Source organism: Pelodiscus sinensis, chromosome 2 (genome assembly GCF_049634645.1).
Source record: "Pelodiscus sinensis isolate JC-2024 chromosome 2, ASM4963464v1, whole genome shotgun sequence".
In the NCBI taxonomy this organism is placed as follows: domain Eukaryota; kingdom Metazoa; phylum Chordata; order Testudines; family Trionychidae; genus Pelodiscus; species Pelodiscus sinensis.
In genome coordinates this window covers 196,287,541-196,313,226 of record NC_134712.1, presented here as the reverse complement: position 1 = coordinate 196,313,226, position 25,686 = coordinate 196,287,541, and the positions used below count along the sequence as shown (strand labels likewise).

The 25,686-nt window shown below is 37.9% G+C and overlaps 1 protein-coding gene across 1 annotated transcript in view; it reads right to left on the bottom strand.

The window, feature by feature from the left end:
- Positions 1 to 25,686, bottom strand: part of HIBADH (3-hydroxyisobutyrate dehydrogenase) — a 117,654-nt gene that overhangs the window by 27,053 nt on the left and 64,915 nt on the right. The window lies entirely within an intron of this gene.

Below are 25,686 nucleotides of genomic sequence, written 5' to 3'. Positions count from 1 at the left end.
ACCATTGAAGTCAATAGTACTATGCATGTGTAAGCTTAAGTTTAGGTTTAAGTTTTTGCACATTCAGGACCTTGATTCTTAAACGTTTAACTAGGTTATATGTATAAACTCAGCAAAATCAGTCATCTAAAATTACCAGCGAGTTTGTTTTTTTTTGACAACAGTATTAATGCTGGTAAGTAAAGTATATTCATAAGTTTAACTTATGTGAAACTCCAACGTTTAATTTTGTATAGTTTCACATAAAAATAGTCACCATTTGTGCATTTCTACATCTCTCTGAATTGTATTTCATGTGAAGTTTCTGAAGAAGAAATGACTATTTTGGAATAAAAAAAAAACATACAATCATGCAGGAAGCTATTTTTGCTCAAAAACAGACTATTTTTATTGGACTCTTGTTTACATTATGAAAAAGGGGTCTCATTTTCAAATCTATAATGAAATCCAAAACAAAAAAACAACAAACAACAAACAACAAACCAACCAGCACAGACACAGAAAAGGCTCACCATCTGATTTTTTTTTTTTTTAGGATATCATCAATTCATTACAAATGTTTTACATACTTCTACTCAGAAACAGAAGTTCCATTTTTCTGAATTAAGGAAACTTGACAACAATTTTCCACATATAATTTATAAGGGTAAAATGTATTGTATAGTAATGCAAAAAAGTTTAAACAGGCAGAAAGGAAAAAAACCTGATTGAACACACAAAACATTTACCACCTTATTCCTATAAATCTGTCCCACCTTTATCAAGGATCAGCAAACAAAACTCACAATTCATTGGCTACAGAATTTCCAAATAGCAAAACATCAGGTTTTAGCGAATATATTTTTTGTTCTGGGGAGGGGAAACAATTCGGATGTGAACTGCATCCTCCTCAATCCTCTCCCCCCAGCTAAGACTGATTTTAATGGATTTACATGCCAGGTGAATTTGGTCCAAGGAGATCATTTGGAAAAGCGATTAGCAACTTATTTACAATTCATTTTGCAACAGAACTAGGATTCGGAACCTAGTCATCATAAATTGTACTATGCATAGAATCTTGGCCTATTAGAACAGACTGCTGCAAGTAATTGCCTATTTTTGAATTGAATATATTCAAGCAGTTCCAATGTTATTACAAATAAAAATACAAATGAAGGAATTCATTATTCTTCTGCAATTAACTGTTTTGTTTCTTCAAAAAATTCAAACAGTCTTTCCATTGGGGTCCATACTGCTTTTACCCAATTTGTTACAATAATAGCTATTATTAAATCTCCGATTTGCAGTAGTAGTAAAAAACTAATTCACATCAGGCCGCCTTGTACTAGATGCTGTACAAACACACATGAAGATACAATCCCAAAATACTTACAGCCTAAGGCAATTCAGCATTATCTTTGCAAAAACTAGTCTGAACAAGCCATGAGAGCAAAAAAATCCTTCTTTTAAAATGACATTGAATTGGACACTCACTCCATTAAGTTTTTCCTATTTCACGGAAGCATTTGCCTTTTTAAAAAAGATCACTTTCACGAAAGTATGACTGGTCCCAATCTAAATGAAATCCATGGCAAAATAGCTGAAAGCCCAGTTATGTTGCTGAGATTTGTATTACTTTGATACACACTCCCAGCAAGTCCCACACTACCTTTGCAGGTGCAAAAAGCCCCAAGGCATTGGAACCAGTGCTGCATTGCTACACAATAAAAAGGGTCAGGACTGGAGTTGGGGATTGGACTGCCTTTGTAATTGGAGCCGATATCCATTGGAAGACTGAGGTTTTTTTGTTAGGGTGACACTGCCAGAGTATGCACCACTGCAAAGATCTTCCCAAAGCTATAAACTCCAAAGTTCTAGCATTGAAGCTACCCCTCCTCAGCTATTGGATGGAGAATTTCCTCCCCATCTTCTCTCTCCATATAACTCCCAATGCTAACTTCCAGAAATTTGGGACAGGAACAGGAACCTGGATTTGGGGCCTAAGTGAACAGATGATTGTCATCTTGCTGCTATTAATTTATCATGCAACGTGTCTGCAAAGATAACTACATTAATAAATGCTTTGCAATGATTTTCATTCTGTTCCTCTAGCTATATTTATGCAAGCCACATAATGACCTTTACTACTAATCTTGTGATCTGACCTGCAGCAAATTAAATAGACAGTTTAAGTCAAAGCTTACAAACAAAATCCAACACTATCCATCATAGGTCAATAGCCTTGTATCTAGATTACAGACTGCTAAATAGCTTCAGAGAGTCATTTATTAGAGCAAAATTAATGCTGACAATAGTTTTCAGCTGGTTAATCTTTTGACAGCTGCACTCTCTCTCGTTCAAACACATTTCAAGTACAAAAAAATAACGTAAGCAAAAGAAAAAGAATTTGTTTTATAATGAGGTAGCCTTGGAAATTTCTACTTTTAAAAACAAAAACCATTTACATAACAATTTATTTTTCCAATCAAGATTCATCACCAGCAATCAGGCAACTAATCAGAAACAAACAAACAACCAATCCAACAAACACACTGTACTGGGAAATTTAAAAAGTTTCTGTGGTCAATTCAGCCACAAGAAGAGGTCACTTCAGCTCCAAAAGGAAGAAAGAAGACATAAAGACATGATTTTGGAGAGTAATAGACCAATAGCACTGTAGTCCTTAACATTACTTTATGAGAGAGTATGAAGGAGGTACAATAGTTTGAGTTTAAGGAGGAGAATTGGTCATCGCTTGTGTTCCATTTTTTTTAATGTCTCACATATCTTAATTGGTAAGGACTGTCAACCACTTGACTCAAGCAATCAACTCAAAAAAATTAATCATGCTTAATCACAGTTTTAATCACACTGTTAAACAATAAAATACCAACTGAAATGTATTAAGTACTAGCAGATGTACCTGGCATTGCTTGGGTCTTTAACTGAAGTAACTTTTTTTGTAAAATAAATGAAAAAAGAACATGATTTATTTCAATGATGGTATTTTTAGAAAATGAAGGAAAATGAAGGCTGGAGTGAGAGTTTGGGGGTAAGGAGAGGCAAGGAGTGGGTGATTTAGAGCAGAGGGTTGGGAATAGACAGATATTGGATGTTTTTCTACATTGAAATATATTAATTTCAATTACAACTCAGAATACAATATATATAGTGCTCACTAAATTATTTTTAAGTACAAATATTTGCACTGTAAAAATGATAAAAACAAATAGTATTTTTCAGTTCACCTCATACAAGAACTGCGGTGCAATCTCTTTATTGTGAAAGTGCAATTTACATTGTCTACTGGTGGCATCTGTCTCAGATGACGAAAATGAACATGCATGGTCTATTCTACTTTGGAATGTTATAGAGCAGAACTCGTCATCAGCATAGACGACATGTCCTCTGGAATGGTGACTGAAGCATGAAGGAACACATGAATCTTTAGCACATATGACACAAATATCTTGTGACACTGTCTACAGCAGTGCCATGAGAATAAATGCCTGTTTTCACTTTAGGTGATATTGTAAACAAGCAACAGTTAGCATTATCTCCTGCAACTATGAACAAACTTATTTGTCTGATCAATTGGTTGAATAAGAAGTAGGACTAAATGGACTTGTAGGTGCTCAATTTTCCTTGGTTTTGTTTTTGAATGCAGAGTGTTTTTTTCCCCCACAATTCTATAGCTGTAAGTTCAACCTTCATAATAAAGATATTGCACTACTGTATCGGGTGAATTGAAAAATACTATTCCTTTTGTTTTTTTACAGTGGAAATACTTGCAATAAAAATACAAAGTCAGAACTGTATACTTTGTATTCTGTGTTGTAACTGCAATCAATATATTTGAAAATGTAGAAAACATGCACAAGTAAGATTCTTCTCTCTAGCGAGCCAACATCATGGGATTTACAAGGCTCCAGTGCTGCATGGGGTTTTTCTAGCATTGTCCCCTTTATGTCTCTACAGTCCTGATGGCCGAATGCAAAGCAGGATCAGGAACCACCTTAGTACACACTACCCCATATTATTTTCTTATCATACAGTCACATGACCATGACAGAATAGAGGGAAGGGAAACATTTTTCCAACCACAAAAACAAAAATATTCACAAACTTAACTTTAAAATCTAAGATAACATATTGCTGCTGGAAGGTATGGACCCCTCTGAAATCCTGAAGGTGCAGCAAGGTTGGCAACCCTCCAGGATTGGCCTTGAGGGATTGACACGGATCTCCAGTGACTACTGAAAGCAACTCTGGAGATTTTAATAGGATATTTCAAGAAAATGACATTACATCAGGTGGGGAGGGGGGGGGGAGGAGGGAGGGGAGAATCTCCTAAATAGCTTCAGAGTTAGCAACCCTTAAGTGGAGCCTTCAAGAAAAAAGACCTACGCCTTTAAAAAGAGGGACCACAGATCTAGGAATCAAACAAACATGAATGACAACAAAACAGCAAAGGAGGTGGAAATCAAAGGTTTGAAATGAAGGAACTGTGTGTGCGGGACACTAAGCAGAGAAACCCAGACAGTACTCACCGCTCCCTGAAGGAATCTAGGAAGATGACACGAAGGGAAACCCTGCACAGACAGAATTGACCAGGGAATGGAAATATGACCCACGTTCTCAGAGAATGTCTCAGATAAGCTTTTACCTCCTGGATTGGTAGATGGCTATCTTTGGCCACTGCCAGTTGAAAGTTGATTGAGATGTCTTGCTGTTTGGTAGGATCATAGTTATGGTGTACATAAAAGGGGCAGAAGTGGAGAAATAGTGCAGCCATAACCACAGCAAGATATTCTGCATGAGCCAGAAGTGGAAGGAGGGGTAACCTGGTACAATGGAGGTGGTACAATGGAGGTAGATGTGTATCAGGGTCTTTCTCCAGTTGCCTGAAAAGTATTGAGACTGCCTTGAAGACAGAAGTTTTTGGTTTGTTCACTGAACAGACACAATATTAGGTAGTACCAGCAACACACTTATGCAATGTATCACAGTCATACCTAGAAGGACCATTTATGGGGTGAGAATTAGTTACGTTTTCATGATTCCCTATTCGCATCAAACTAATTGACTATAGCATGTACATTTGCCCATTAAAACCTGGATGGAGAATATCAACTCATTTCACTGAAGCCCAAAAGCCTTCAGATAGGAACGGCAACTGGTCACTACTGGCCAGGGACAGGTTTGTTCTCAGTGACCTACAGATGAAAAGCTCTGTATCCAATCAGTAGTCCCACAATCAACTATTTCTCCCACTTAATTTAGCCTTATTTATTTAAATGTTACAGAATCTAAGACCTTGAAAAATCCTGAGGTGTGGACTGGTATGACAGTATTTCCAGCTTTAAAAGCTAGGCAGGCTTTTTTCAACCAGCAATCACCAAACATGTGCAATGGTAAGAGCAATTTGATATAGCTACTAGCTTGATTATTATTTAGGAAAGTGAACTGAAAAAATAACCAACTGAATTTACATATAAATGATTTGCTCTTATTTTAGAATGCCATTTACCATCTCCCCAAGCAAATTATAATACTTTTAAAAATAACAGACCAGCATTCCAGGAGCGTGTTTTATTCAGTTATATTGTTGAAAACACAAAGTTTCCCATTGCACCTACGTGGGGGCATATCAAGAGATGTGTCAGTGTACACATTTAAATGGTTAACCAATGAGCCTAGGCCAGGGGTTCCCAACCTTTTTCGGTCCCCATACCCCCTTGGCTTTTAGTAAACCTTCCCGTACCCACTATTCAATATGAAAGGAAATAAATTCTAGACTCTAGAATCCACAACTTTTTTCACAACCGCTACTACTTTTGGAATATTTCAATTAGGGTAATCTAGTTATTTACCAAATATTCCCCATGTCCTCTTGACAAGCTTCTCATACCCCCTGCATTAGGGGAAGGCAGGTTGGGAACCCCTGGCCTAGGCTCATTAGTTAACCTTCATGGTTACATGCAAGCCCTCCTGCCCACTACTGCTGCTGTTGCCAAAGGGGGGAGGAGAGAGAGAGAGTGTGTGTGTGTATGTGTGTGTGAGAGAGAGAGAGAGAGAGTGTGTAAAGGGAGCAGAGCACTGCCTCCTGCTTCCCCACACTGTTGCCTTGTGAAGCCTCACTCCCATGTGTAAACGTACAGCCGCTGAAAATTTCAGCGATTACATGTTACCAAAACCTCCCCCATCCCCGCTTTTTAACATCCCCAGAGCATATACCAAGATAATCAGGCTTGCTTAGGGTTGTCAGATGGTTTCGCCAAAAATACCAAACACACGGGCTAAAAAATTTGTCGACAAAAAAAAAACACCCACACTGAACACTACCAAGAGCTACCAAGCTGGGAACAAAGGGGGTGGCAGCAGAGCCTGCTCTGCAAAGCAGCCGCCTGCTACCCAAAGCACAGAGAGGCAGACCGACCCCAGGGCAACAAGATGGCGGGGAGGGAGAGGGACCACCATGGGTGGGAAGGGGACTCCTCCATAGCCAGGTCTTTGGGTGTCCCAGTGGGAAGAAGCAGAGATTCCACCCCAGTCAGTTTTGGCTGAGCACCCATGGAAGGCACCTAAATGCAACTACAAAGCACCTGCAGGCTTCTCTCCTGGACTACGGCACCACAACACACTTGAACAGCGCTCAGGAGTAGGGACAGGACTTCTCCTCCTCCCCAAGGCATCACTCCTCCTCAGACGCAATCAGCTGAGGGCAATTGCACCCCACCTCCCAGCCACTCCCCCGCCCGGCTTCTGCACACAACCAGAGGTTCCCAGCACGGATCGCGGCCCCGCCTCCCAGCCTGGCACTCCCTCTGTTTGCATGCAGAAGCCTGTCTGAGGGAGTGTAAAGGCTCCCAGCTAGGAGTTCCAGCCACTCCTCCTGCCAGGCTTTTGCACGCTACCACAGGCTCCCAGCACTGATCATGGCCCCGCCTCCCAGGCACTCCCTCGCCCCCGCCAGGCTTCCATCCAGCACCCAGTCGGAAAAACAGAAAATACCAGAAATTGCACATGTCTGGTATTTTCTAATTTTTTTAACTGGACAAACGGCACAAAAACTGGACTGTCTGGTAGAATACGGGACACCTGGCAATTCCAGGCTTGCTATGTATACACATACACACTATTTGTAAATTATTTTAGCTTATCCATGGATTATGAAAACTATATGAACCTGTGCTGGGGAGACTGCAGCTCCACTCTATCCCGCCTTTTGGAGCCATGAGAGGTTTAGGCACAAGTATCTATTTCCTTCTTGTTCTATTATGTATACAGTAGATTGGACAATGTTGTATTCAAAACTAATTTATGACCTGAAACTGATTAAAAACAAAAAAGAGAAAACAGGGTTAAAGTTTTAATCCTCTACAGTTTTACAATGCTGTATCTTCTAGCATGAGAGTTTAAGCTTTGACTGTTATGCTCTGGAAAGTGCAAGTGAACACTAGCTCCTTATGCCAGTATTTTTGTAAAAATACAGCTTAAAGGACCATAATCCCCTAAAACAAGTGGCTTCTTGTCATCTGTTTGCTGCCTTTCGCATAGGCTTAACTTGAGAGCTGCATGTGTTTGTTTGCTTTTAAGGGTTATGTGATTCTTATTAAAGTTCTTGCCAGCTCACATGAAAAGCTTTAAGCCGTGCACAAGTTAAAATCTAAGCACCAAGATACAGGAACAAAAATTGTGTAAAGGTTACCATTGGTTTATTGTATGCAAAACCAAACCAAGCAAAAAGCACTTAGAAGAAACTCCAGAAACTCTAAACCTTAATCAAAATTAATAGCAAATTATTTAAATTTTGTTATGTACAATATTAGATTAAATTTCCCATAAAGACAGACAAACTGGGAACCATTTTCTCCCACTAGTTTGAGACCTTCTCAGTCTATTTTTAGGAAATAAGGGGAATGTGACCACAAATTCCAACAATAGTAAGTATATTTCTCAAAGTTATAAAATCAACATCTAAGACAGCCATATAAAAGCTATTTTGTGGCTATATAACTAAAGATAGTAAATCACTTAATTTACTCAAAAGAACTTAAAGGTTTTAACCAGTCTGCCATCAAAAGAGATAAAGAAGAGGGCCGATGGGACCTGGGCTGCAATGTGAGCCGTCTTTAAAATGCAATTGTTCTAATCATTTTCTACAGATGCAGCCTCACAAGGGGCTGCTGTCACAAGGACCATTTACGACTTGTTATGGTGTCTCTATTGTTTACCAGCGACATTCACTAAAAAGGCGACAGCTGGGACAGAAAGCTGCTACTCAACGAACAATATAATCCCGTGAAAGTAATCAACAAATTTAAGGGTGTTAATTAACTTTACACTTTATCATGTTCAATTAGTTGTCCTTTCTAGAAAAGATTGCCGTGCACAATCGGTTTAGAGCGTGCCATGTTTGATTTGTAAGTGATCACTGTTTCTGTTTCAAAGTCCATGTCAGATGTTCTCTTGGGTTTTGGTGACACAGATGAATGGCTCTGCACATGTTAGGGTGTGATCTGGTTTAACATAAGCCAGCATAACATAACCCCTTGTTACCGTATTGTTGGCCATATCCAGGATGGAAACAACACGCACATGTGTGCATGAGCACACTCACCCCATAAAATACATTAATAAATAACCATTGAGGTGCTTCTACAGAAAATGCAAAGTTTAGTTTCTGCTGAAACACAAAGCCAAACATAAATGGACAATTTTTCATCATTATTTCTCAAAGCAAGACTTGTCTTTTAGGGGCACGTTTGGGATCATTTCCTCCCAGCAAGATCTCTACTTTTGCTGCACAAGAGCGTTCTTAGATTTTACATAATGTGCACAGGTTTTTTTTAATGGCAGCTGAACAAATGCTGCATAGATGCATTAAGTGCTGGTGTGCATAAAATTCTAGAGTACGATTTTAAAATTTGTGCTATTTTTATAATGGCAGGAATTCTACAAGAAAGTTGTATAAATATAACATTATAATGTGCCTTTTTTCCTCCCTTTAATACACCTGTTCCTGCTTGCTAATGGGACAAGACAAAGCCCATGATGAAACGACAATATATTCACAAATGCACCTTAATAAAAGTCGCGGCAGCCTTTCTGTACTGATAAATAGAACACAATATTTCCCAAGCTACTGATGTCTGAACAAAAATGAAAACTGAGCTTTAGGTCAGTGCTTTTAAGAAGCATATCTTTGTCCTCATTATTCTGATTCCTAACAAAAAGAATTTATTAAGAAAGCCTCAGTAATTTATCTATCTTTTTCTTTTAGTGTATAATCTACTTAGACCATTTATTGAAATGTGTCTACACAAAGACAAGACATAACCAGCAAATTCAAGTGTAATGTCAGTTAAATACATACTGAAAATTATTTATCTAGTTATATTATTTAGTTCAAAAATAATTCAGAAAGAAGTTAACTCTGAAAGCTAATAATGGGCTAAGTTAAATATTAAAGAAGGAGATTATAGGCTATAGCTGAAATAGCTGAAACCACAAAATGCAGCAGCAGAAAACATTCATTTAGTGCAGAAGATCTGCAGGGAGAAAGGAAGCGGTCGATAGATCCCTAAATTGGAAGCAATAGCCGCTCTTCTATCCCAAGTTGGCAGCTGCTACATTTGCAGACCTGGTTCATTATTTACCCATAATGACCATCAAGCTCCAGTCAAAGTCAAATCACAACAACTGTCAGCAGCTCTTTTAATTAGCCTTGTTTGAATTCAGATAAATATCACCACGGCCCAGCTTCTGCTGAAAGGAGCAACAGAACACTGTAAGAGGTGAGTTGCTCTGACTTCAGAACCATCAGCACTGTGTGGAAATCTAAAGATAGAAGTACGTAGGTGTAGTTAAAAAAAAAAATGAAAAGGAATGCAAGTAATTCTTTTCGCAATCTCCCCACCATGGCCCATAATTCCTGTTTATGACAAAATCTGTGCATCTGAATTGCTAGCTTGTGAAGCATTATTTTCAAGTCTAAAAAGTAAACATCTTTATGCTTTAATTTTCTCCTTATTTAGAATGGTTTAATTATACCTCTAAATGCTCAATTTTGCATATTTTGTAAAATAGAAAACAAGTTAAGGAACGTACATAAAAATAGGATTATCCTCTCACCTAATTTATCTCCTTCTGTTTGTTATCCTCAGGGAACATAATCTACCTTTGCATCAAGCCACTCTCATTCTCCTTGTGTCAGCAGTAGAATAATAATCTCCCAACCTTTTCTTTCCAAGTATGGACAAGTATGAAAAGGAAGACTGGTTTGAACAGTATGTGTTACCATCAGGGCCCCCAGAAATCAGATACTGGCATGATAGTGAAGCAGATGGAAAAAGGACAACATATGTGGATGAGGTGCTCAGTTTGTTCACATTTTCCTTGTAGGGACGCCAGCAGGAAATGGATTACTAAAATATCTGTTTTCTATAAATATGTTAAAAAAGATACAAGCATGCAGAAATGAATGTTGCATCTCCTAATACTTACATCGTGATAAATATTCGGCCCCAACTATGCTAGGTGCTGTACAAATCCAAAGATGATAGCAATCCCCATCCTAAATAATGTATACTGTCTAAAGACCCAATCCTGCATTGTAATCAGTGAAGAACTGCTGTGTTTGCTCAGAGTCCCACTGACTTCAATATAGATATTCAGGGATTCTAATGTCTTGCTTTCCCCACACATGCATACACTGGCAAGGATAGATGGATATAAGCCATAGTTCCATACAGGTGCTGCAGTGATACAGTGTTTGCCTGTAAAGCATAGATGAAATTAAATTAATCATCACCAGGTATCCAAGGTGGTACATATGGAATAATAAGGAATGGATTAAAACAAAAGCAGAATGGGTAATGAAGTAGATTTATGCTTTGAAAGGGACTGTTCAGTGAAATTACATAGCGATCAGTACTTGAACTTGGTGAGGGACAACAAAAAAGTAATAAAACCTCCAACTAGTTTAGATGCATTATAACGAGATGCTAAAACACAGAAAACAACATGCATTCTTAACTAATTACAGAGCAAAAGCTGTAGTCAAGAAAGTTTAATATGAAAGGAATGGGTCACAAATGACAAATTTACGAGAAGCTTTCAAGAAGACACTGATATCTCAGAAATTATTAGCCAAAGAAAATAGGTCACTAAAAGGTAAATATATGTAGAAGCTACTGTAGCTTCTGCAAGAAAATACAAGCCTAAAAAAGTTATGATGAACTGAATGCTGCAATTTATAAAATACTGTATTCAGTTCCCATCACTGTAATGTCAGAGAAAGAGAGACCTGGTACTTGAAAAGATGCCAAATAGGTAAAAATGGTACTCCTCATTATGATGACAAAAGTATAAGAAAATACATTTACCTTTACATTGTACAAAATCATTTAAAATCAGGAAGTAATGCCAGTGTTCTCTTCATCCCTCTGGTCAAATACAAATCGTAACAAAAATATTAGTGTTCATACTTTTGAATTCTGGAATTTATTGCCTCATCCCCAATGCCTGACATTTACCTTCAGTGTTCAAATCCTAACACATTTTTAGTGTTACATTCCCAAATGTTAAAATGACAATTGTCTTATCAGAATGAGGAACGAAAGGCAGTCTTTCAAGAAGCCAGAATTCCAGTCATAGGGCTTTAAAAATCAAAGGCAACACTTTGAATTTTATCCAGCTAGGAACATGGTACAACTATAAAAAAAAAACTGGTGCAATATGTTCCTGACATCAATTACACCAAAAATCAGAGCAGTCTTCAAGGATAGTCCAGTACAGAGCATACTGTGCTGAGGGACTTGTGATCGTGTTTATGGACCCCACACTAAACCAAGGCAAGGAAGAGGGCAGCACTGGGCTAGGGAGGCCCCACTCCATACCAGCTACAGAGCATACTTCAGATGAAGGGACAGTTTAAAAAGGGCACTGGCAGCCCAGGGGAAGGCCCGCTTCTCCAGGACATGAGGGTGATTCCTGGAGCTGCAGGGGGATACCATTATTGAGGCTCCTCTGAAAGCAGTGATTCAGATCTCCCCCACTTTGTGAACTGGAAATGCCCCACATGAAAGAATCATAGCCTGGTAGGACATAACCCAGGGGGAGAAGTGTAACTCAGGGTGGCCCACCAGAGGCAGACACACTGTAAAGCCTGTTTAAGTCCCTGTGCTGGACATGATGGAGTGGGTACCCTTACCTTGCTCCCTCATCCATCTGCCATGGCAGAAGTCTCAGGGGAATGGAAGCAAACTTCAGGATGAATTGAGACCCAGTTGGGGCCCCTCCAGAATGATGAGACTAGAAAGAACTGTGGAGCCACTGCCTGACTCCACAGCCAGTTGGCTGGCTCAGACTGACTCGCTGTACCATCCTAAAGAAAAGAGATGTATGGATCACCATAGCTAGGTCCTGATGGAGAAAATGGTAGCTAATGCATTACTAAGTATGGATAAAGTACTTCTCTTGGCCAATACCATCACCACCACCACCTTAGGTTCCAGTACTATAGTAGATCCGGAGAAGTTTCAAACAACTCGAGAATGGAGGTTGTTCATAACTCTGAAATGTTCATAAATCTTAACAAAACATTAAGGTAATTATTTCAAACGTTTACAACTGAACACTGACTTACTAATAGCTTTGAAACTTTACTATGCAGAAAAAAAACCCGCTGCTTTTAACCATTTTAATTTAAATGAAACAAGCTCAGAAATAGTTTTCTTATCAGGAAACTATCTTTTTTAAAGTAATTTGTGTTGAACACAATACCGTATTAAGCAGTATTAAATTCCCCCCATCACACTACTTCCTTATTACATACTTCTGGATCCAAATGAGGGGTAAGGTTGACTGATCAGTTGGTAATTCTGATGTTCTACCGTATATGGGAATATCAAATACCCCTAAAGTGTGAATCTTCTGAACAAATGGTGAACAAAATCTCAATTAAAGGAAGAGTAGCTGTTCAGGCTATGTATTCAAAATCTCCCCCTCCCCCAGCATAATCTCCATCTTTTTTGGATTACATTTCATGTTCCACAAATTTAAGTCCCAATTCCAGCCATGTGCTGCAAAAGAAAGCACATTTCATTGTTTAAGTCTAAGTAGAAGACAGAAATCTATATCATCCAAATACTGATACTACTGCATCACAGATCTCAGAGGCTGTAACACATTAAACATGAGTGGTGATAGGACAGAACTTAGTGGTATCCTGTGAGAAAGATCTTGTGTGGCAGATGAATGGTTATAAAGTATCTCTGAGAAATGAAAGAATGGAAACAAAGAAGGAAGAGATAGACCGGGTCTGCAGACTAGTCAAAATCTCATGGTTATTGGTATCAAAATTAAAATGGCAGAACCAACAGTCAATACCTATATCACTATTTTTATTGTCATCTATCCTGATCAATAAAAATAAATTGCAAGTTCACCAATGCACACCTGCAGTTTAGATAGATTGTCCCTCTCCGCATGTAGAAGGAGCAACTGGCCACAGTCCATGAATGGCTGTGATCCAGCATGTTTTGGGACTGGATTGTACATTGCACATTTGCAATGAAATATTTTCCACCAATGATTTTAGTTTAAATCATACGAAGAGGAAATTACGGAAGCTTTTATCTATCGGTGGAAAAGTGATTTAGCAATGCAAGACTAGGAACAAATGCTATAAAAGCAATCTAAAGAGAAACATTACAGAACTTACATTTGATGAATCAGCTGACTGTGATTATATAATTCTCGCTTTCAAATATCCTACTTGGATCTCCTAGCCACAGCTTCCTTATTCCTCTCCTTGCAGAACAGTTACTTTTCTTATTTCACAGAATTCTATTTCATGATACTGTATTTCAATGGAAACTTTAATACATTTATCAATGCCCTCAAAAATTACTTCATGCAATTTACACATTAATTTCAAGTAGCTATGATATAATTAAAACCACAATGAAGTCTATAAGTACACCTTACTGCAAAGTTTAACATGGAAACATAAAAAGACTGAAAACTTTTATAACAGAAAGCAGAACTGTATCATAGATCTCACCTTTCTATTTAAATACATTGCAGCTTTACAAATCTTTACACATTCCATATGCTTCATTTCCATGGAAATAAGAATGTTTTCAATTTGTTTAGTATAATGATTCGCAGTTCAAAAAGCCCCACAAAAGAATTTGCGCTTGTGCACCCAAATACTTGTCAACGTCTTAAAACAAATATAGTCCCTCCAACATCATTGCATTAGCTCACTTGCAAAAAACCAACCAAACCAAAAACAAAACAAAAAAGCCCAAATACTTCAAACTACTTTTCTTAGTACAGTATTAAATAACATGCCAGGCTCTTCCACTTAAAAAAAAATTGCTTTTTGCCCATGAACAGAATCAAGAGGGTAACAAAGTTAATTATTTCTCATAATCAGTAATTATGATTAGATAAGAGAGTCTTTGGTAATGAACTGCTCTAATGATGGAGGACTTGCATCCCAAGAAATATAATAGTACATTAGCATAACTGTGTATGCAAAGTACATAGAACCACTGCCACAGTTAACTTGTCATTGAATGATTAAATAGGAATTCATAATTAGAAAAATCCACAGTGTAATTTATCCGCCTTCCTGACAGTTCTGGTTCATTAGAAGTTGATTACCAAATAGTGACCTCTAGTGGCCCAGGATTTTCTTATACTGTACTTTGTTTCTCTTAAAGAGAAAGCTTTCAAATGGTATTTAATCTAAAAGGCAATTAGAATGAAGAGCTCAAATGTGTTTTTTCTTGCACATTCTAATCAATTTCTCCTCCTCCTGTAAGTATATGCACTATGCAAAGTATATTTCTAGAAAAATGTTTACCTTACTTTTATAATCTACAAAATATACAAAAGTATATTCTAGCTGAAAGAACAGGACATGCTGAACTTAAGAATTCAGTACCCAGGTTAACATGATTTTCACATTAATGAATATTTATATACCAATTAACAAAAGGGACAGCATGCCTTCCAAAAGTACTAGAATAATCAGTTATTTAAGTATTGGTTGTAAAAATTAGACTAGCTTATATTTTAAAGCCTTGATATCAGGAGTGTAGTGCTGCTAAGCACCAGAAGATTGGCTCATTTGAAGGAAAGTGTCCCAGATCTTTTCTTAATAGAATAACCACGGGTTATTTGGTTCCAGGCATCCATTTAGCTGTAAATCTGCAATACTCATTTGACCTGTACTTCAAAAGCAAAATCCACCCCACCCCCCACCCCCCAAAAAAAAGTTGAACAACATTTTCTTTTAGCTGCAAAATCTTCTAAGCTTTCAGGAATGGAATTTGCCTCAACCAGCCCAAATAATTAATTCAGTGTTACACCATTTAGAAAACCTCCTTTTAAAATATCCATTATGATATGTGGGTGTATGCTATCTCAAGAACATTGATAGAGTTAAAAGGATATTTTGACCATCTATATCAACAATGAATGGCAAGAAAAATAATTTAGATGTGTGCCACAAAATATATTTTAATGAGGACGTATGTTCTATACGTATAGCAAAGACAGTTTTTTAAAATTTGTTTTTAGTTTTCCATTAACTTGGATTTTCCAGAGCTAAAATAAAATGCATCTCTGTTTTAACTGTCTGTGAAGCCTTTCAAACAGACTGATTATAAAAATAATGCCCCTTAATTAGGAAGACAGAAAATACAAAGTGTTCAGGTCCCTGCTTCATACAAAACAGCGATTTTTTCCACTCAGGACCATTCCAGTGTCCCAAACAGAGAGGATACTTCTCTCAACCTCATAGACAGCAGCCAGTTTTAACAATTTTTGCATACATGGGGAGTGGAAGGGATTGAGAGTCTTTCCTTGATTTACCATTTCTGTCGAGCGTGCTTAAGATTCCAGTTGTTTGTGACTATGATTTAATATAGTGGCTGGATAATGAGTTGGGCTTCCCAAAGCAAACGAATCACCATTTAATGCTATTATCAACAGTTCATGACCCACCAGCATGAAATGTCAGCCTGATTAATCTGAATGCTGCTGACCTCAGAAAAGAAAAGCCACTATATCGTCAGAATATTTTGATATTAAAAACACACAGAATATGTGATATCTGATTAAGCAAAATTTTAAAAATAAAATCTGCCATAACTTCTTCAATGTCACAAAAACAGGTTTTTAATGAAGTGTTAGATTAGAATGCAACCCTTTAGAAGAGATGCCTCACTATATGTTAAAATATGCAGTACTGTTGCAGCCATGTCAGTCCCAGAATATTAGAGAGACAAGGTGGGTGAGTAATAGCTTTTATTGGACCAATTTCTATTAGCAAGAGAAAAGCTTTTGAGTTTACATTGAGCTGAAGAGAGTTCTGTGTAATCTTGAAAACTGGTCACTCACTAACACATTTAAAAGGGAAATTCAAAAACGTCATACAAAAAGTAAGTCATGTAATTAGGTAATCACGGTTTACTTTAAGAGTTGCTTCTGTCAATTAATACTATGAAATAATGAGAAATTGTTCATATTTCCTCTGAAATCAATGAGGTTGTAGGATATTCAAGTCAGTGCAGGATTTTCACTTCTATTCTCTATTTTTGGTAGAAGAAATGGGAACATATTCCTATAAAGTTTCTGCAGCTCCTAAATTAGTGTTTAAATGGTCCATCTTGAAATCCAAACTTTTTTGTTTTGCAAAGGGAAATTACATAAAAGAAAATATTTTATTATATGAATTTTAATGAGCAGTTAAGTGAAATTATATGTCTTATAGAAGAAATGAATTTTAGCTTTTAAGCAATTTAGCAGTGCTTCTTAAAGTTTACTGCGTGTAGATTAGAAATCTCAAAACTCGCTCATATGGAGTTTTAACAGAAACATTCTTTTCCCACATATACCTCACAATGGTAAATTTTTCCCTCACACAATTCTGCAACACCGTATTAACAGCTCTAGTCAGCAGATTTTTATGGACCGTTTTACTCCCTGATAAAAGTTTTGGTTTTTTTTTTGTAAGACCACAAACTGCAATAAAGCAGATAATAATTTAATTAATTCTTCCTATAAGCTCTCAGTATAAAAGATATTTCAAATTAAAGCAGACAGGAGGTCTGATGAAAGAATCAGAACTATGAAGTCACCTTTTAGGATTTCTATACATCACAATATGCAAATTCCTCATAACAGAAATTTTGTAGACAACAAAAACTAGCCATTATGTCAAATTCAGTTATTAAAATAGAGAAACCAATATCCCAAGGTAAATCAGAAAGGGCTATAATATAAATAGCCGAAAACTGGGCAATGTGACTCTACAGCTATATTTTTAAAATCTTTCTGGCAGAAATTAATCCTTTTAATTGAGTAAATTCCCTCAGAAATAAAACAGAAATAAAAAATAGTGATAGAGATGTAGCCGTGTTAGTCCGGTGTAGCTGAAACAAAATACAGGACTATGTAGCACTTTAAAGACTAACAAGATGGTTTATTAGATGATGAGCTTTCGTGGGCCAGACCCACTTCCTCAGATCAAATAATGGAAGAAAATAGTCACAACCATATATACCAAAGGATACATATGGTTGTGACTATTTTCTTCCATTATTTGATCTGAGGAAGTGGGTCTGGCCCACGAAAGCTCATCATCTAATAAACCATCTTGTTAGTCTTTAAAATGCTACATAGTCCTGTATTTTGTTTCAGAAATAAAAAAGAAAGCCAAGCTCCAGGAAGCCATGCAGTATGTATTAGTATTCTGGTAGGACCGTTGCTCTCATTGGAAACACTGGTATAAAGTGGTCCGCAGAGCCACTCTGAAAAAGCTGGTACCAGGCTGCTAGGGTTTATTTACTTACTGGCTCCGCAGCCACGGACCCTCATGGCTTCCATTGGCTGTGGTTTGCTGTTTGCAGCCAAGGGGAGCCACGGGAAGCAGCAGCCTGGATAATGCGGCTTCCTGTGGCTCCCATTGGCTGCAAACTGTGAACTGCAGCCAATGGGAGCTGCGAGACTCTGTAGTTGCAGAGCTGGTAAGTAAACAAACTCGAGCAACCCAGTACCAGCTCTCTCAGAGTGGGTCCATGGACCACTTTGAAAAACACTCCTCTCTATACAGAATGCGGTCACTTCTCCATAAAAATGTCAGAATGTGTGTCACAATACAGGCTATAGGACTATTTAAACAGATCAGTACCAAACAGTCTGGTTTTGTTTCTGGAAGGCCATCCTCAGACAATCTATAACACATACTGAACTGTAACCATTTGGCCTATATGAAGAGACAGGAATTTGCTTGTCACTGCTTTTTATACAGGAGGTTTTTGACCGACCTTTCCTAGTGGATTGCCTTGAATGTTATGGATTGAAATTTAGAAAACAAATATACACATTACAATTGACATCAGAAGCTAACGTCTTATTCCAAAATACTCCTGAAAAATAAAGCAAGATAAGGATCCACACTCTCACCATTCCTATTTTTATCCAATGTTGATATTGCAGGAGAGCCTCACCCTAACCCTAACCCTAAACACAGTGCTAGACACGGTATAAATATATAAACAAGTGATGGTCTCTAACCCAAAATGTTCACAATTATAAAATAAAGACAAACAAGTGGACGAGGCTGGGATTACAGAGGAGGATGAGGATACCGATGACAATAAACAAATAGGATATTTTAACACAGGTTGTTTCCACAATTTTGGCCAACCGGTAGAAATAAATTATACAACACTTACCTAGATTTTAATCAGATGGTTGTTTTCTTTATGCAATGCAGCAGGGGTGAGGAAGGACTTAAAGGGAACGTTGTTTTTTTTTTGTTTTGTTTTTTTTGTCTGGAGCATTTCCATTGCAATAGGGGCAGAAAGGGGCATAGCATCAAGATGGTTGCAGGAAATCGAAAGAAGTGGCCCAATGAGACTGGTATTCTTAGCAGAGTGAAGACAGAAGATATCACATCACATTAAGATAAAAGATGGGATGAGGCCAAACTGTTGAGGGCTTTGAAGGTTACAAGTTTGTGTTTGGCTTCCCCCTTCCACTGAATTGAAATAGGGACTTAAGCAGAGGAACTGGAACAACTTGTATAGTGCGATGAGAGCCACTGAACCAAACTGTAAACCCTGAATAGAATGGAAACCACTTACAGCCGGAGGATGCTGCAATGCATGCATGCTCACCTACCCACCCAGTTCCAGCACCTACGGACTTGAAGAAGGGAGGATAACAAGACACAAAGATAATCTTAGCAGCAACATTGTGAGTAGACTTGGGGGAGAGGCAAGGATTCAGGACAGAAAAGAGCAGATTGCAGTAATCAAGGAGGGTAATAATTAGGGTTTGGATAAGCGTTTTGTTAAGGTGGGCAGACAGGCAAAATCAGATCTTGGACAAGTTGTACTGGAGGTTATAGAAAGATTTAGACACAGCCCAGACAGATGGGTCAAAAGAGTGTCAGATTCAAAGAAAAAAAAAGGGAGATACTTGCATGACGGCCCAATCTCCAGATTATGGGAAAAGGGGATGAAAAGATGATTGCATTAAATAAACACTCTGGTACAAAGCTGATATTCAAAGAATTACTGCCTATACTGATAAAAGCGAGAAACTATAAAAGCTGCTCAAAATCTCTGGTCTGTTTAAGAGACTAGAAAAATAAAATATTAAGGCATATATGTAATTGGTTCAAAAACTCACTTCATTGGACTAATTTTTCTCCTCCTTGCAAACATTTCAGGAGGAAGCAAGCATGTGGAATAAAAGTTTTATAATACAGGGTGTACCCTCCCTTAACTGGGACTCTATGGTCTGGAAACATCCAGGGTCCAGCAGGACCACGGATATTCCTGGACCAGAGTCTGCATATAAGGAAGCTGAGCTATAGGGCAAGAGCAGGAGAGGAGGGGTGTGCTCAGCTAGGAACCCTTTGTTGACGGATGGGGGGTGCAGCAGGGAGTGCTGGACCCTGCTGCAGGGCGGTAGCAGGGGGCTGACAGTGGCCACAGAGTCTCAGAAGCTGTGGAGCCATGGCAGTCCCAGAAGCTGCAGCAGCTGCAGAGCCCAGGCAGCCCCGGAGCTTCAGCCTGGGGAGCCACAGCTGGGCAGGCAGCAGCAGGGCTTGGCTAGAGTCCTAGCCGGGGGCAGCACAGGCCATGTTGGGAAGGACCTCCCCGTGTTCGGTAAATCCCCTTGTTCCAAACCAGTCAGGTCCCCAGGGTGCCGGATGAGGGAGGTACAACCTGTAGATGTAGAAGGCAGACAGTGGGCCACATGTATGAACTGACTTCTGCATATTTTCTACCTGTTTTATATGTTCCCTATAAAAATACCTAAGATCTTCTTTGAAAAGTTAGAAAAGAACTGCAGCTAGATTTTACGAGCCTTTAAAAACTGTTGCCTTTAGCACAAGGAGGCACTGGGCTTCAAAACTTTAAATGTTATTGAGCAGCAAACTTAAAAACAATTAGCAGCTTGGAATGCAAGTTAAGAAGTAATTGCATTAGTTTAGTCTCTCTCAGGCTTACTATGGTCTGAAGATAAGCAGTCTAGTCTTAAGAAACATCCTTTTATTATCACAACAATGATGTGTGAGCTTCAATACAACATACAAAAAAAGAACTAGGAGTGATACACAAAACAAAACCTTTTACCCAACAACTAGAGACTAACTAGCAGTCCACTATATTATGGCAATTTGTTTCAGAATGAAAATTCAAATCCCTGAAGATCATCAGTAAAAGTAGGCATCTCCATAGTGGTTTTTCCTACTGTATCTGTACTTGTTCTGGGTAATTTAATATAACAAAATAAAAATTGATTTGGACAAAATTTTTATTCCAGAAATCTCAGTGGATATGAATTACCATAAAATTTACAAAATGTTATATAGTTTGAAGAAAATTAACAAAAAGTAAATCAAAGTTAAATGGAGGAAAAAGCACTTGATTGCTAGGTGGAAGAGGGTGAATGAACAGAGAATAATATGCACAAGAAGCAGTGCTATTGAGTATAAATGCTTACTCCTTCCATGCTACTATGTCACATAAGCAATTTGGGAGAACGTATTTTAGTAAGTCTAATTTGGTTCTGACCCAAAATATAGACAGAGTGTCAAAAAATAATAATTTAAAGTAAAAATATTACTGGAATGACAAGTATTGAACTCTTCCTGAAGGAAATCATCTTAGGCCAGGGTTACAATGAAACAACAAACATGAACATAAAAATCTTATAAAATGGTCACCCCTGACAGGCAGACAAGTTAAAAAGTCTATGGCATATGCTAGAAACAGAATAGGCTTAACAATTGGCTCAAAGAAACCTTTTTTCTCCCAAGTTAGTTCTGAAGAACTATCCTTTTTTTTAAAAAAAAAAACTTGCTCTGGCCCAGATTATCACCTTCCGCATTCAAAGATGTAAGAGAAGGATTCTTTGACACAGAGAAGGAGAGGGCAGAATTTATCACGTTAGCAACACCTTATTTGAAAAGTCATTTTCCTACTTATTTCACCTACTCCATTCAACTTTGCTTTACTGCTTAAGAAGAAATGCAGTCAATAAATCAAATAGTAAAGTGACGGTTATTTCCAAATTAGATACCCATCCAAAAAACAGTTGTAACCTATCTGTCTCAGATAACTACCTAATATTTACATTCAACACTGTATCAAAGTAGGTCAACAGGACTGTTGAGCAATTACATCAAAAACTTCCACGTTTCTAGATGTAGTTCCAATAATATTTTATGTAAAAGCACACAAAAAGGAATTTTAATATAATAAAAGGAAGACTGTTGATACCAGTTCAATGGGAGTCCTAATTTGTCACACAAGAGGAAAATGCCATGAAAGAATTCTATGACCTTATCTATTATCTCCTGACTTCAATTTTTCCTTCCAAATCATAATAAAATATACATGATAAAAAAATTAAGGCTACAAAGGATGGCCACTTAAAGGGTTATTTCTCTATAAATCTATCCTTTCTAAATTGGGACACATAAAACTGAATAAATAATTGGCTTATTTGTCACTCTTATTTGAAATGGAGGTGACTTGAGGAGAGTAACTCTTTTCCAAACCAAACCTTGCATGTGCACTCTGCTTTATTTTTAGCACATCCTAGGTCTCAAAGATTTTTAATTCATTACTTGAGGCTGTTCTGGGAACAGATTTGCAAAATTAAAAATGCCTCTGACATCTTCCTAAATATTGTTACCAAAAAAACTCACCACTTTTAAATTTAAAAAAAAAATCAAGTTAGTCTGAAGTTTGTCTATTTTTCTTGTTCGTTCTCTATTTGCATAGAATCTTTTAAAGGGGAAAATTCCCCTCGACAGTTTCTCCAATTTTGTCAAATTCCTTTTTGAGAAAAGGACTTAATTTTAGATTGAATATCTTAATGTTATAATTCTACTGGCCTTTTAAGATACAGTAGCACACATGGACAAAATAAAATTAAGGCAGAGGTACAAAGATCTATGCCTTGACTGGCAGTTATGTCACATAACGAGAGCAGAATCCAGGTTCCATTTCTTAAAAGCAGTAGTACTCGCTGTTGCAAAGAAAAGCTTGAAAATGTGACCTAAGGGCAAACAACAACTGCCTAAATGTGTAGAGAGCCTGAAACAACAGCTTCATGAAGCATCCCATTCATCTCAATTCTGCAATGTGCTGCTCTGGGGGCCCCCCTGCCATAATCATCCAGCTGTGGACTGTGTGTCAGGGGGCCTTGTTTCTGCCTTCTCATAACCCTGTGGTGCTGTCAGTAAGGCAATCCTAAATATAAGCACCTCTGTTCAGATGGGTGCTGAGTCCTGCTTTTTCTGAGACAAGACTCCAGCCTGCCTGAAGAAAGGGTGTAGTCCAGAAAGGGAGGCAAGCCTGACCAGGGAGAGGGGAAGTGGAGCTCCCTCATTAAACCAGTGGATAGCTCTTATGTGGGTAGCCCGTTACTGACAAATCTAGAAATGAGAGCCAGGATCCTGAGGTGGGAGCTATAGGAGCCTTCCCAGAAGTTATGTGCCTAGTACCCAGAACAGCTCAATCTGGCACCAGAAACATGGCTTTGTTGCTGTAAGGGCAGGCTAGGTCCATCACAAATGTTACTAGTCCTGAGCCTTTCAAGGTCGGGAGGAATGTAGTTCTAGGTCATATGGCTGATGACTTGAGCAATGCAGGAAAGAAAGGCAGGGCTTGTTGCTTAGTCTAGAAGAGACATGGTTTGGCTAGGGTTGTTCTCAAGCCTTCTCCATGGAGGAAGGCCTGAAAGGAGTGACAGCTGAACCAAGCTTTCGGAGAAGCCCTGGAAACTTTTGGGAATAGACTGGTCTGGAGGAGCCCTCCAGGAAAACCAAGCCTGAGGGAAAAGGTCTCCTGTATAAACTGTTGGAGATGTGATGTTGCTGAATCAGAAGCCAACAGGGCTGGACCTATTGTACCCTCAACACTAATGAACCACAAACACATCCCAATATGATTTCAGAGCCCGTGGCTGCTAATTCTTTGAAGCAGGGACCTTTTATGTCCACAAGTGCCACACACTCCTTAAATATTATTTAAACAGTTCCAATAATACTTGCACACCTCAGTTTGTTGTTGAACACTCACAAACTACTTAAGCATTTAATTAAATACTTTTTTTTTTTTTAAACGCCAGTTAATTTTTTAAGAGAAATGTTCTTTAAAAGTATCAGGTGTTATAGCTGATTGAGAATAATAAAATGTCAGATTCAATTCCCTTGTATAAAAACAAACGGCTTTTGGAAAGTTTGGTCTCAGCAGTGAAGCAGCAGCTACTGAAACAGAAGCAGATTTCTGAAGCTTCTTAACATCTCTCACTGGTGACTTTTTACATCCTACCACTCGTCCCTGCAGGTCCAGTACTCTGACAGACAGTATGAAAAGATTTTCTAATGTGGCCATTGGCTGTCAGAAGCCACCAGCTGGCCTGCCAGGGCTTTGCAACTGCACGGGCCAGCTGACAGTCTGGGTGTTGTTGACCATGCTGAGCAGCGTGCCACCCAGCTGCTGTGTGGTCATGTCCATCTGGAGATCTCCAGCCAGACAAATTTCTACGCCTGTCAGATCTCTTCAGCAAGCCTTGTTATGCAAATTCAATTACTCAAGTGTGCCCTATTACTGCTGGCTAACTGCTCCTAGAACCAATCTCATACTGACAGTCCATTCACAGTTTTACTCACTAAAAGTACCTAATTTATTCTTGCTCAGCTATTCCCTTGTATCATTAAAGCGGAAGAGCCAAAGTCCACAGTACTGTAACCTCTCTGCAGTGCCTTGCAAAGAGCTGGGAGATAAATGAATGAAAAAACCCTTCTAATAAGAAAAAATCCTGTTAAAGTCACTATATCTACATATTTTCAGACAATTTTACTACCAAAAATGCGAATTTTAAATCTCTGAGAACAGAAGTTTAGCTAGTCTGTCAATCCATTTTTAAAGCATGAATCAAAATAATCAGGAGCCTAATAAACTATTTTGGATACTCATTTCATTTAAAGAGCTATGTACAGCAAGCAAGATCTTTTAGTCGGACGTTGTATACCACGATGACTTTTAGATTTGTATAATAAATGAGACTTTCAGTAGTACCTTATACTTCTCTAAAACAGTTAAACCTCGGATCTAATTTATAAATCTTTTAGTTGTCCACGTTTGCCTGGTGAGAAGACACACAAAAAAGCTTACTCATGGATGACATTGTGCAAACACAATGATAACAACATGTACAGTTATTCGGTCAAGATTTAGAAACTATGATTTAAATGATAAGACAATTTCCTACAATTTTAAAAGTGCATTTAGTTATATTTTGAAAAAAGTTGGCATAGCCACAGAAAACTAAATAGAAAATGAGAATTTTAGTAGTTAGAACGAGCTACTGTAGTTGTCTGTGTCTAGTATATATGCTACATTTAAAGTATATCTACTGTCAGTAGCCTAAATGCCAGAATAGATGATTACACTTCAGCTATTGGTAGATCTTTGCCAGGATTAAAAGATACAAAGTAAATAATAGCAAGTAACTTACAATATTGTTATTTACACACATGGGCTAGCATTGGGTTTTACAGGATAAAAGATAAATATCCTAAAATCTAATTCAGATAACATAAGGATAATGCACCTTGTTATACTAGTTTTCTCTATTTTTGTAGCACTGAAACTGCCTTTCTATATGTGAACACTGATTTATCTCATTAGGATTTGTCTTTTTAAATATTAGGGAATTTTGAAGGTTGGCTAAAAGGAAAAATTATTAGAGATCGGAAAAAGAGAATTCAACTGGCTTATAGAATGAAGTAATATACAACTAAGATATGTAAAAATTAAAGCTAGAAATAGAAAATACATCCTCTTTTTCATAGATATATCACAGAAGGAAGGCGCTTTTCATGTAAGAATTTATGAAAATGACAGAACAAGTGATTGGTTGAGAGTCTAAAAGAGCTCTCCACATAGGCCCCCATTTTGCAAAATCACCTAAGTACATTTTTAGCATCAATAGAATTTTAAAGAGAAGAATGTAAGCATATGTTTAAGTGCTTTCTTGAATCAGGGTCTTCATTCATGGAAGACAACACAAGAAAGGGAGATCGCTACTGAAGATAGGATTTGTAGGGTGGGGAGGAATAGAAATGCTGCATCAGAAACAGATGATGTA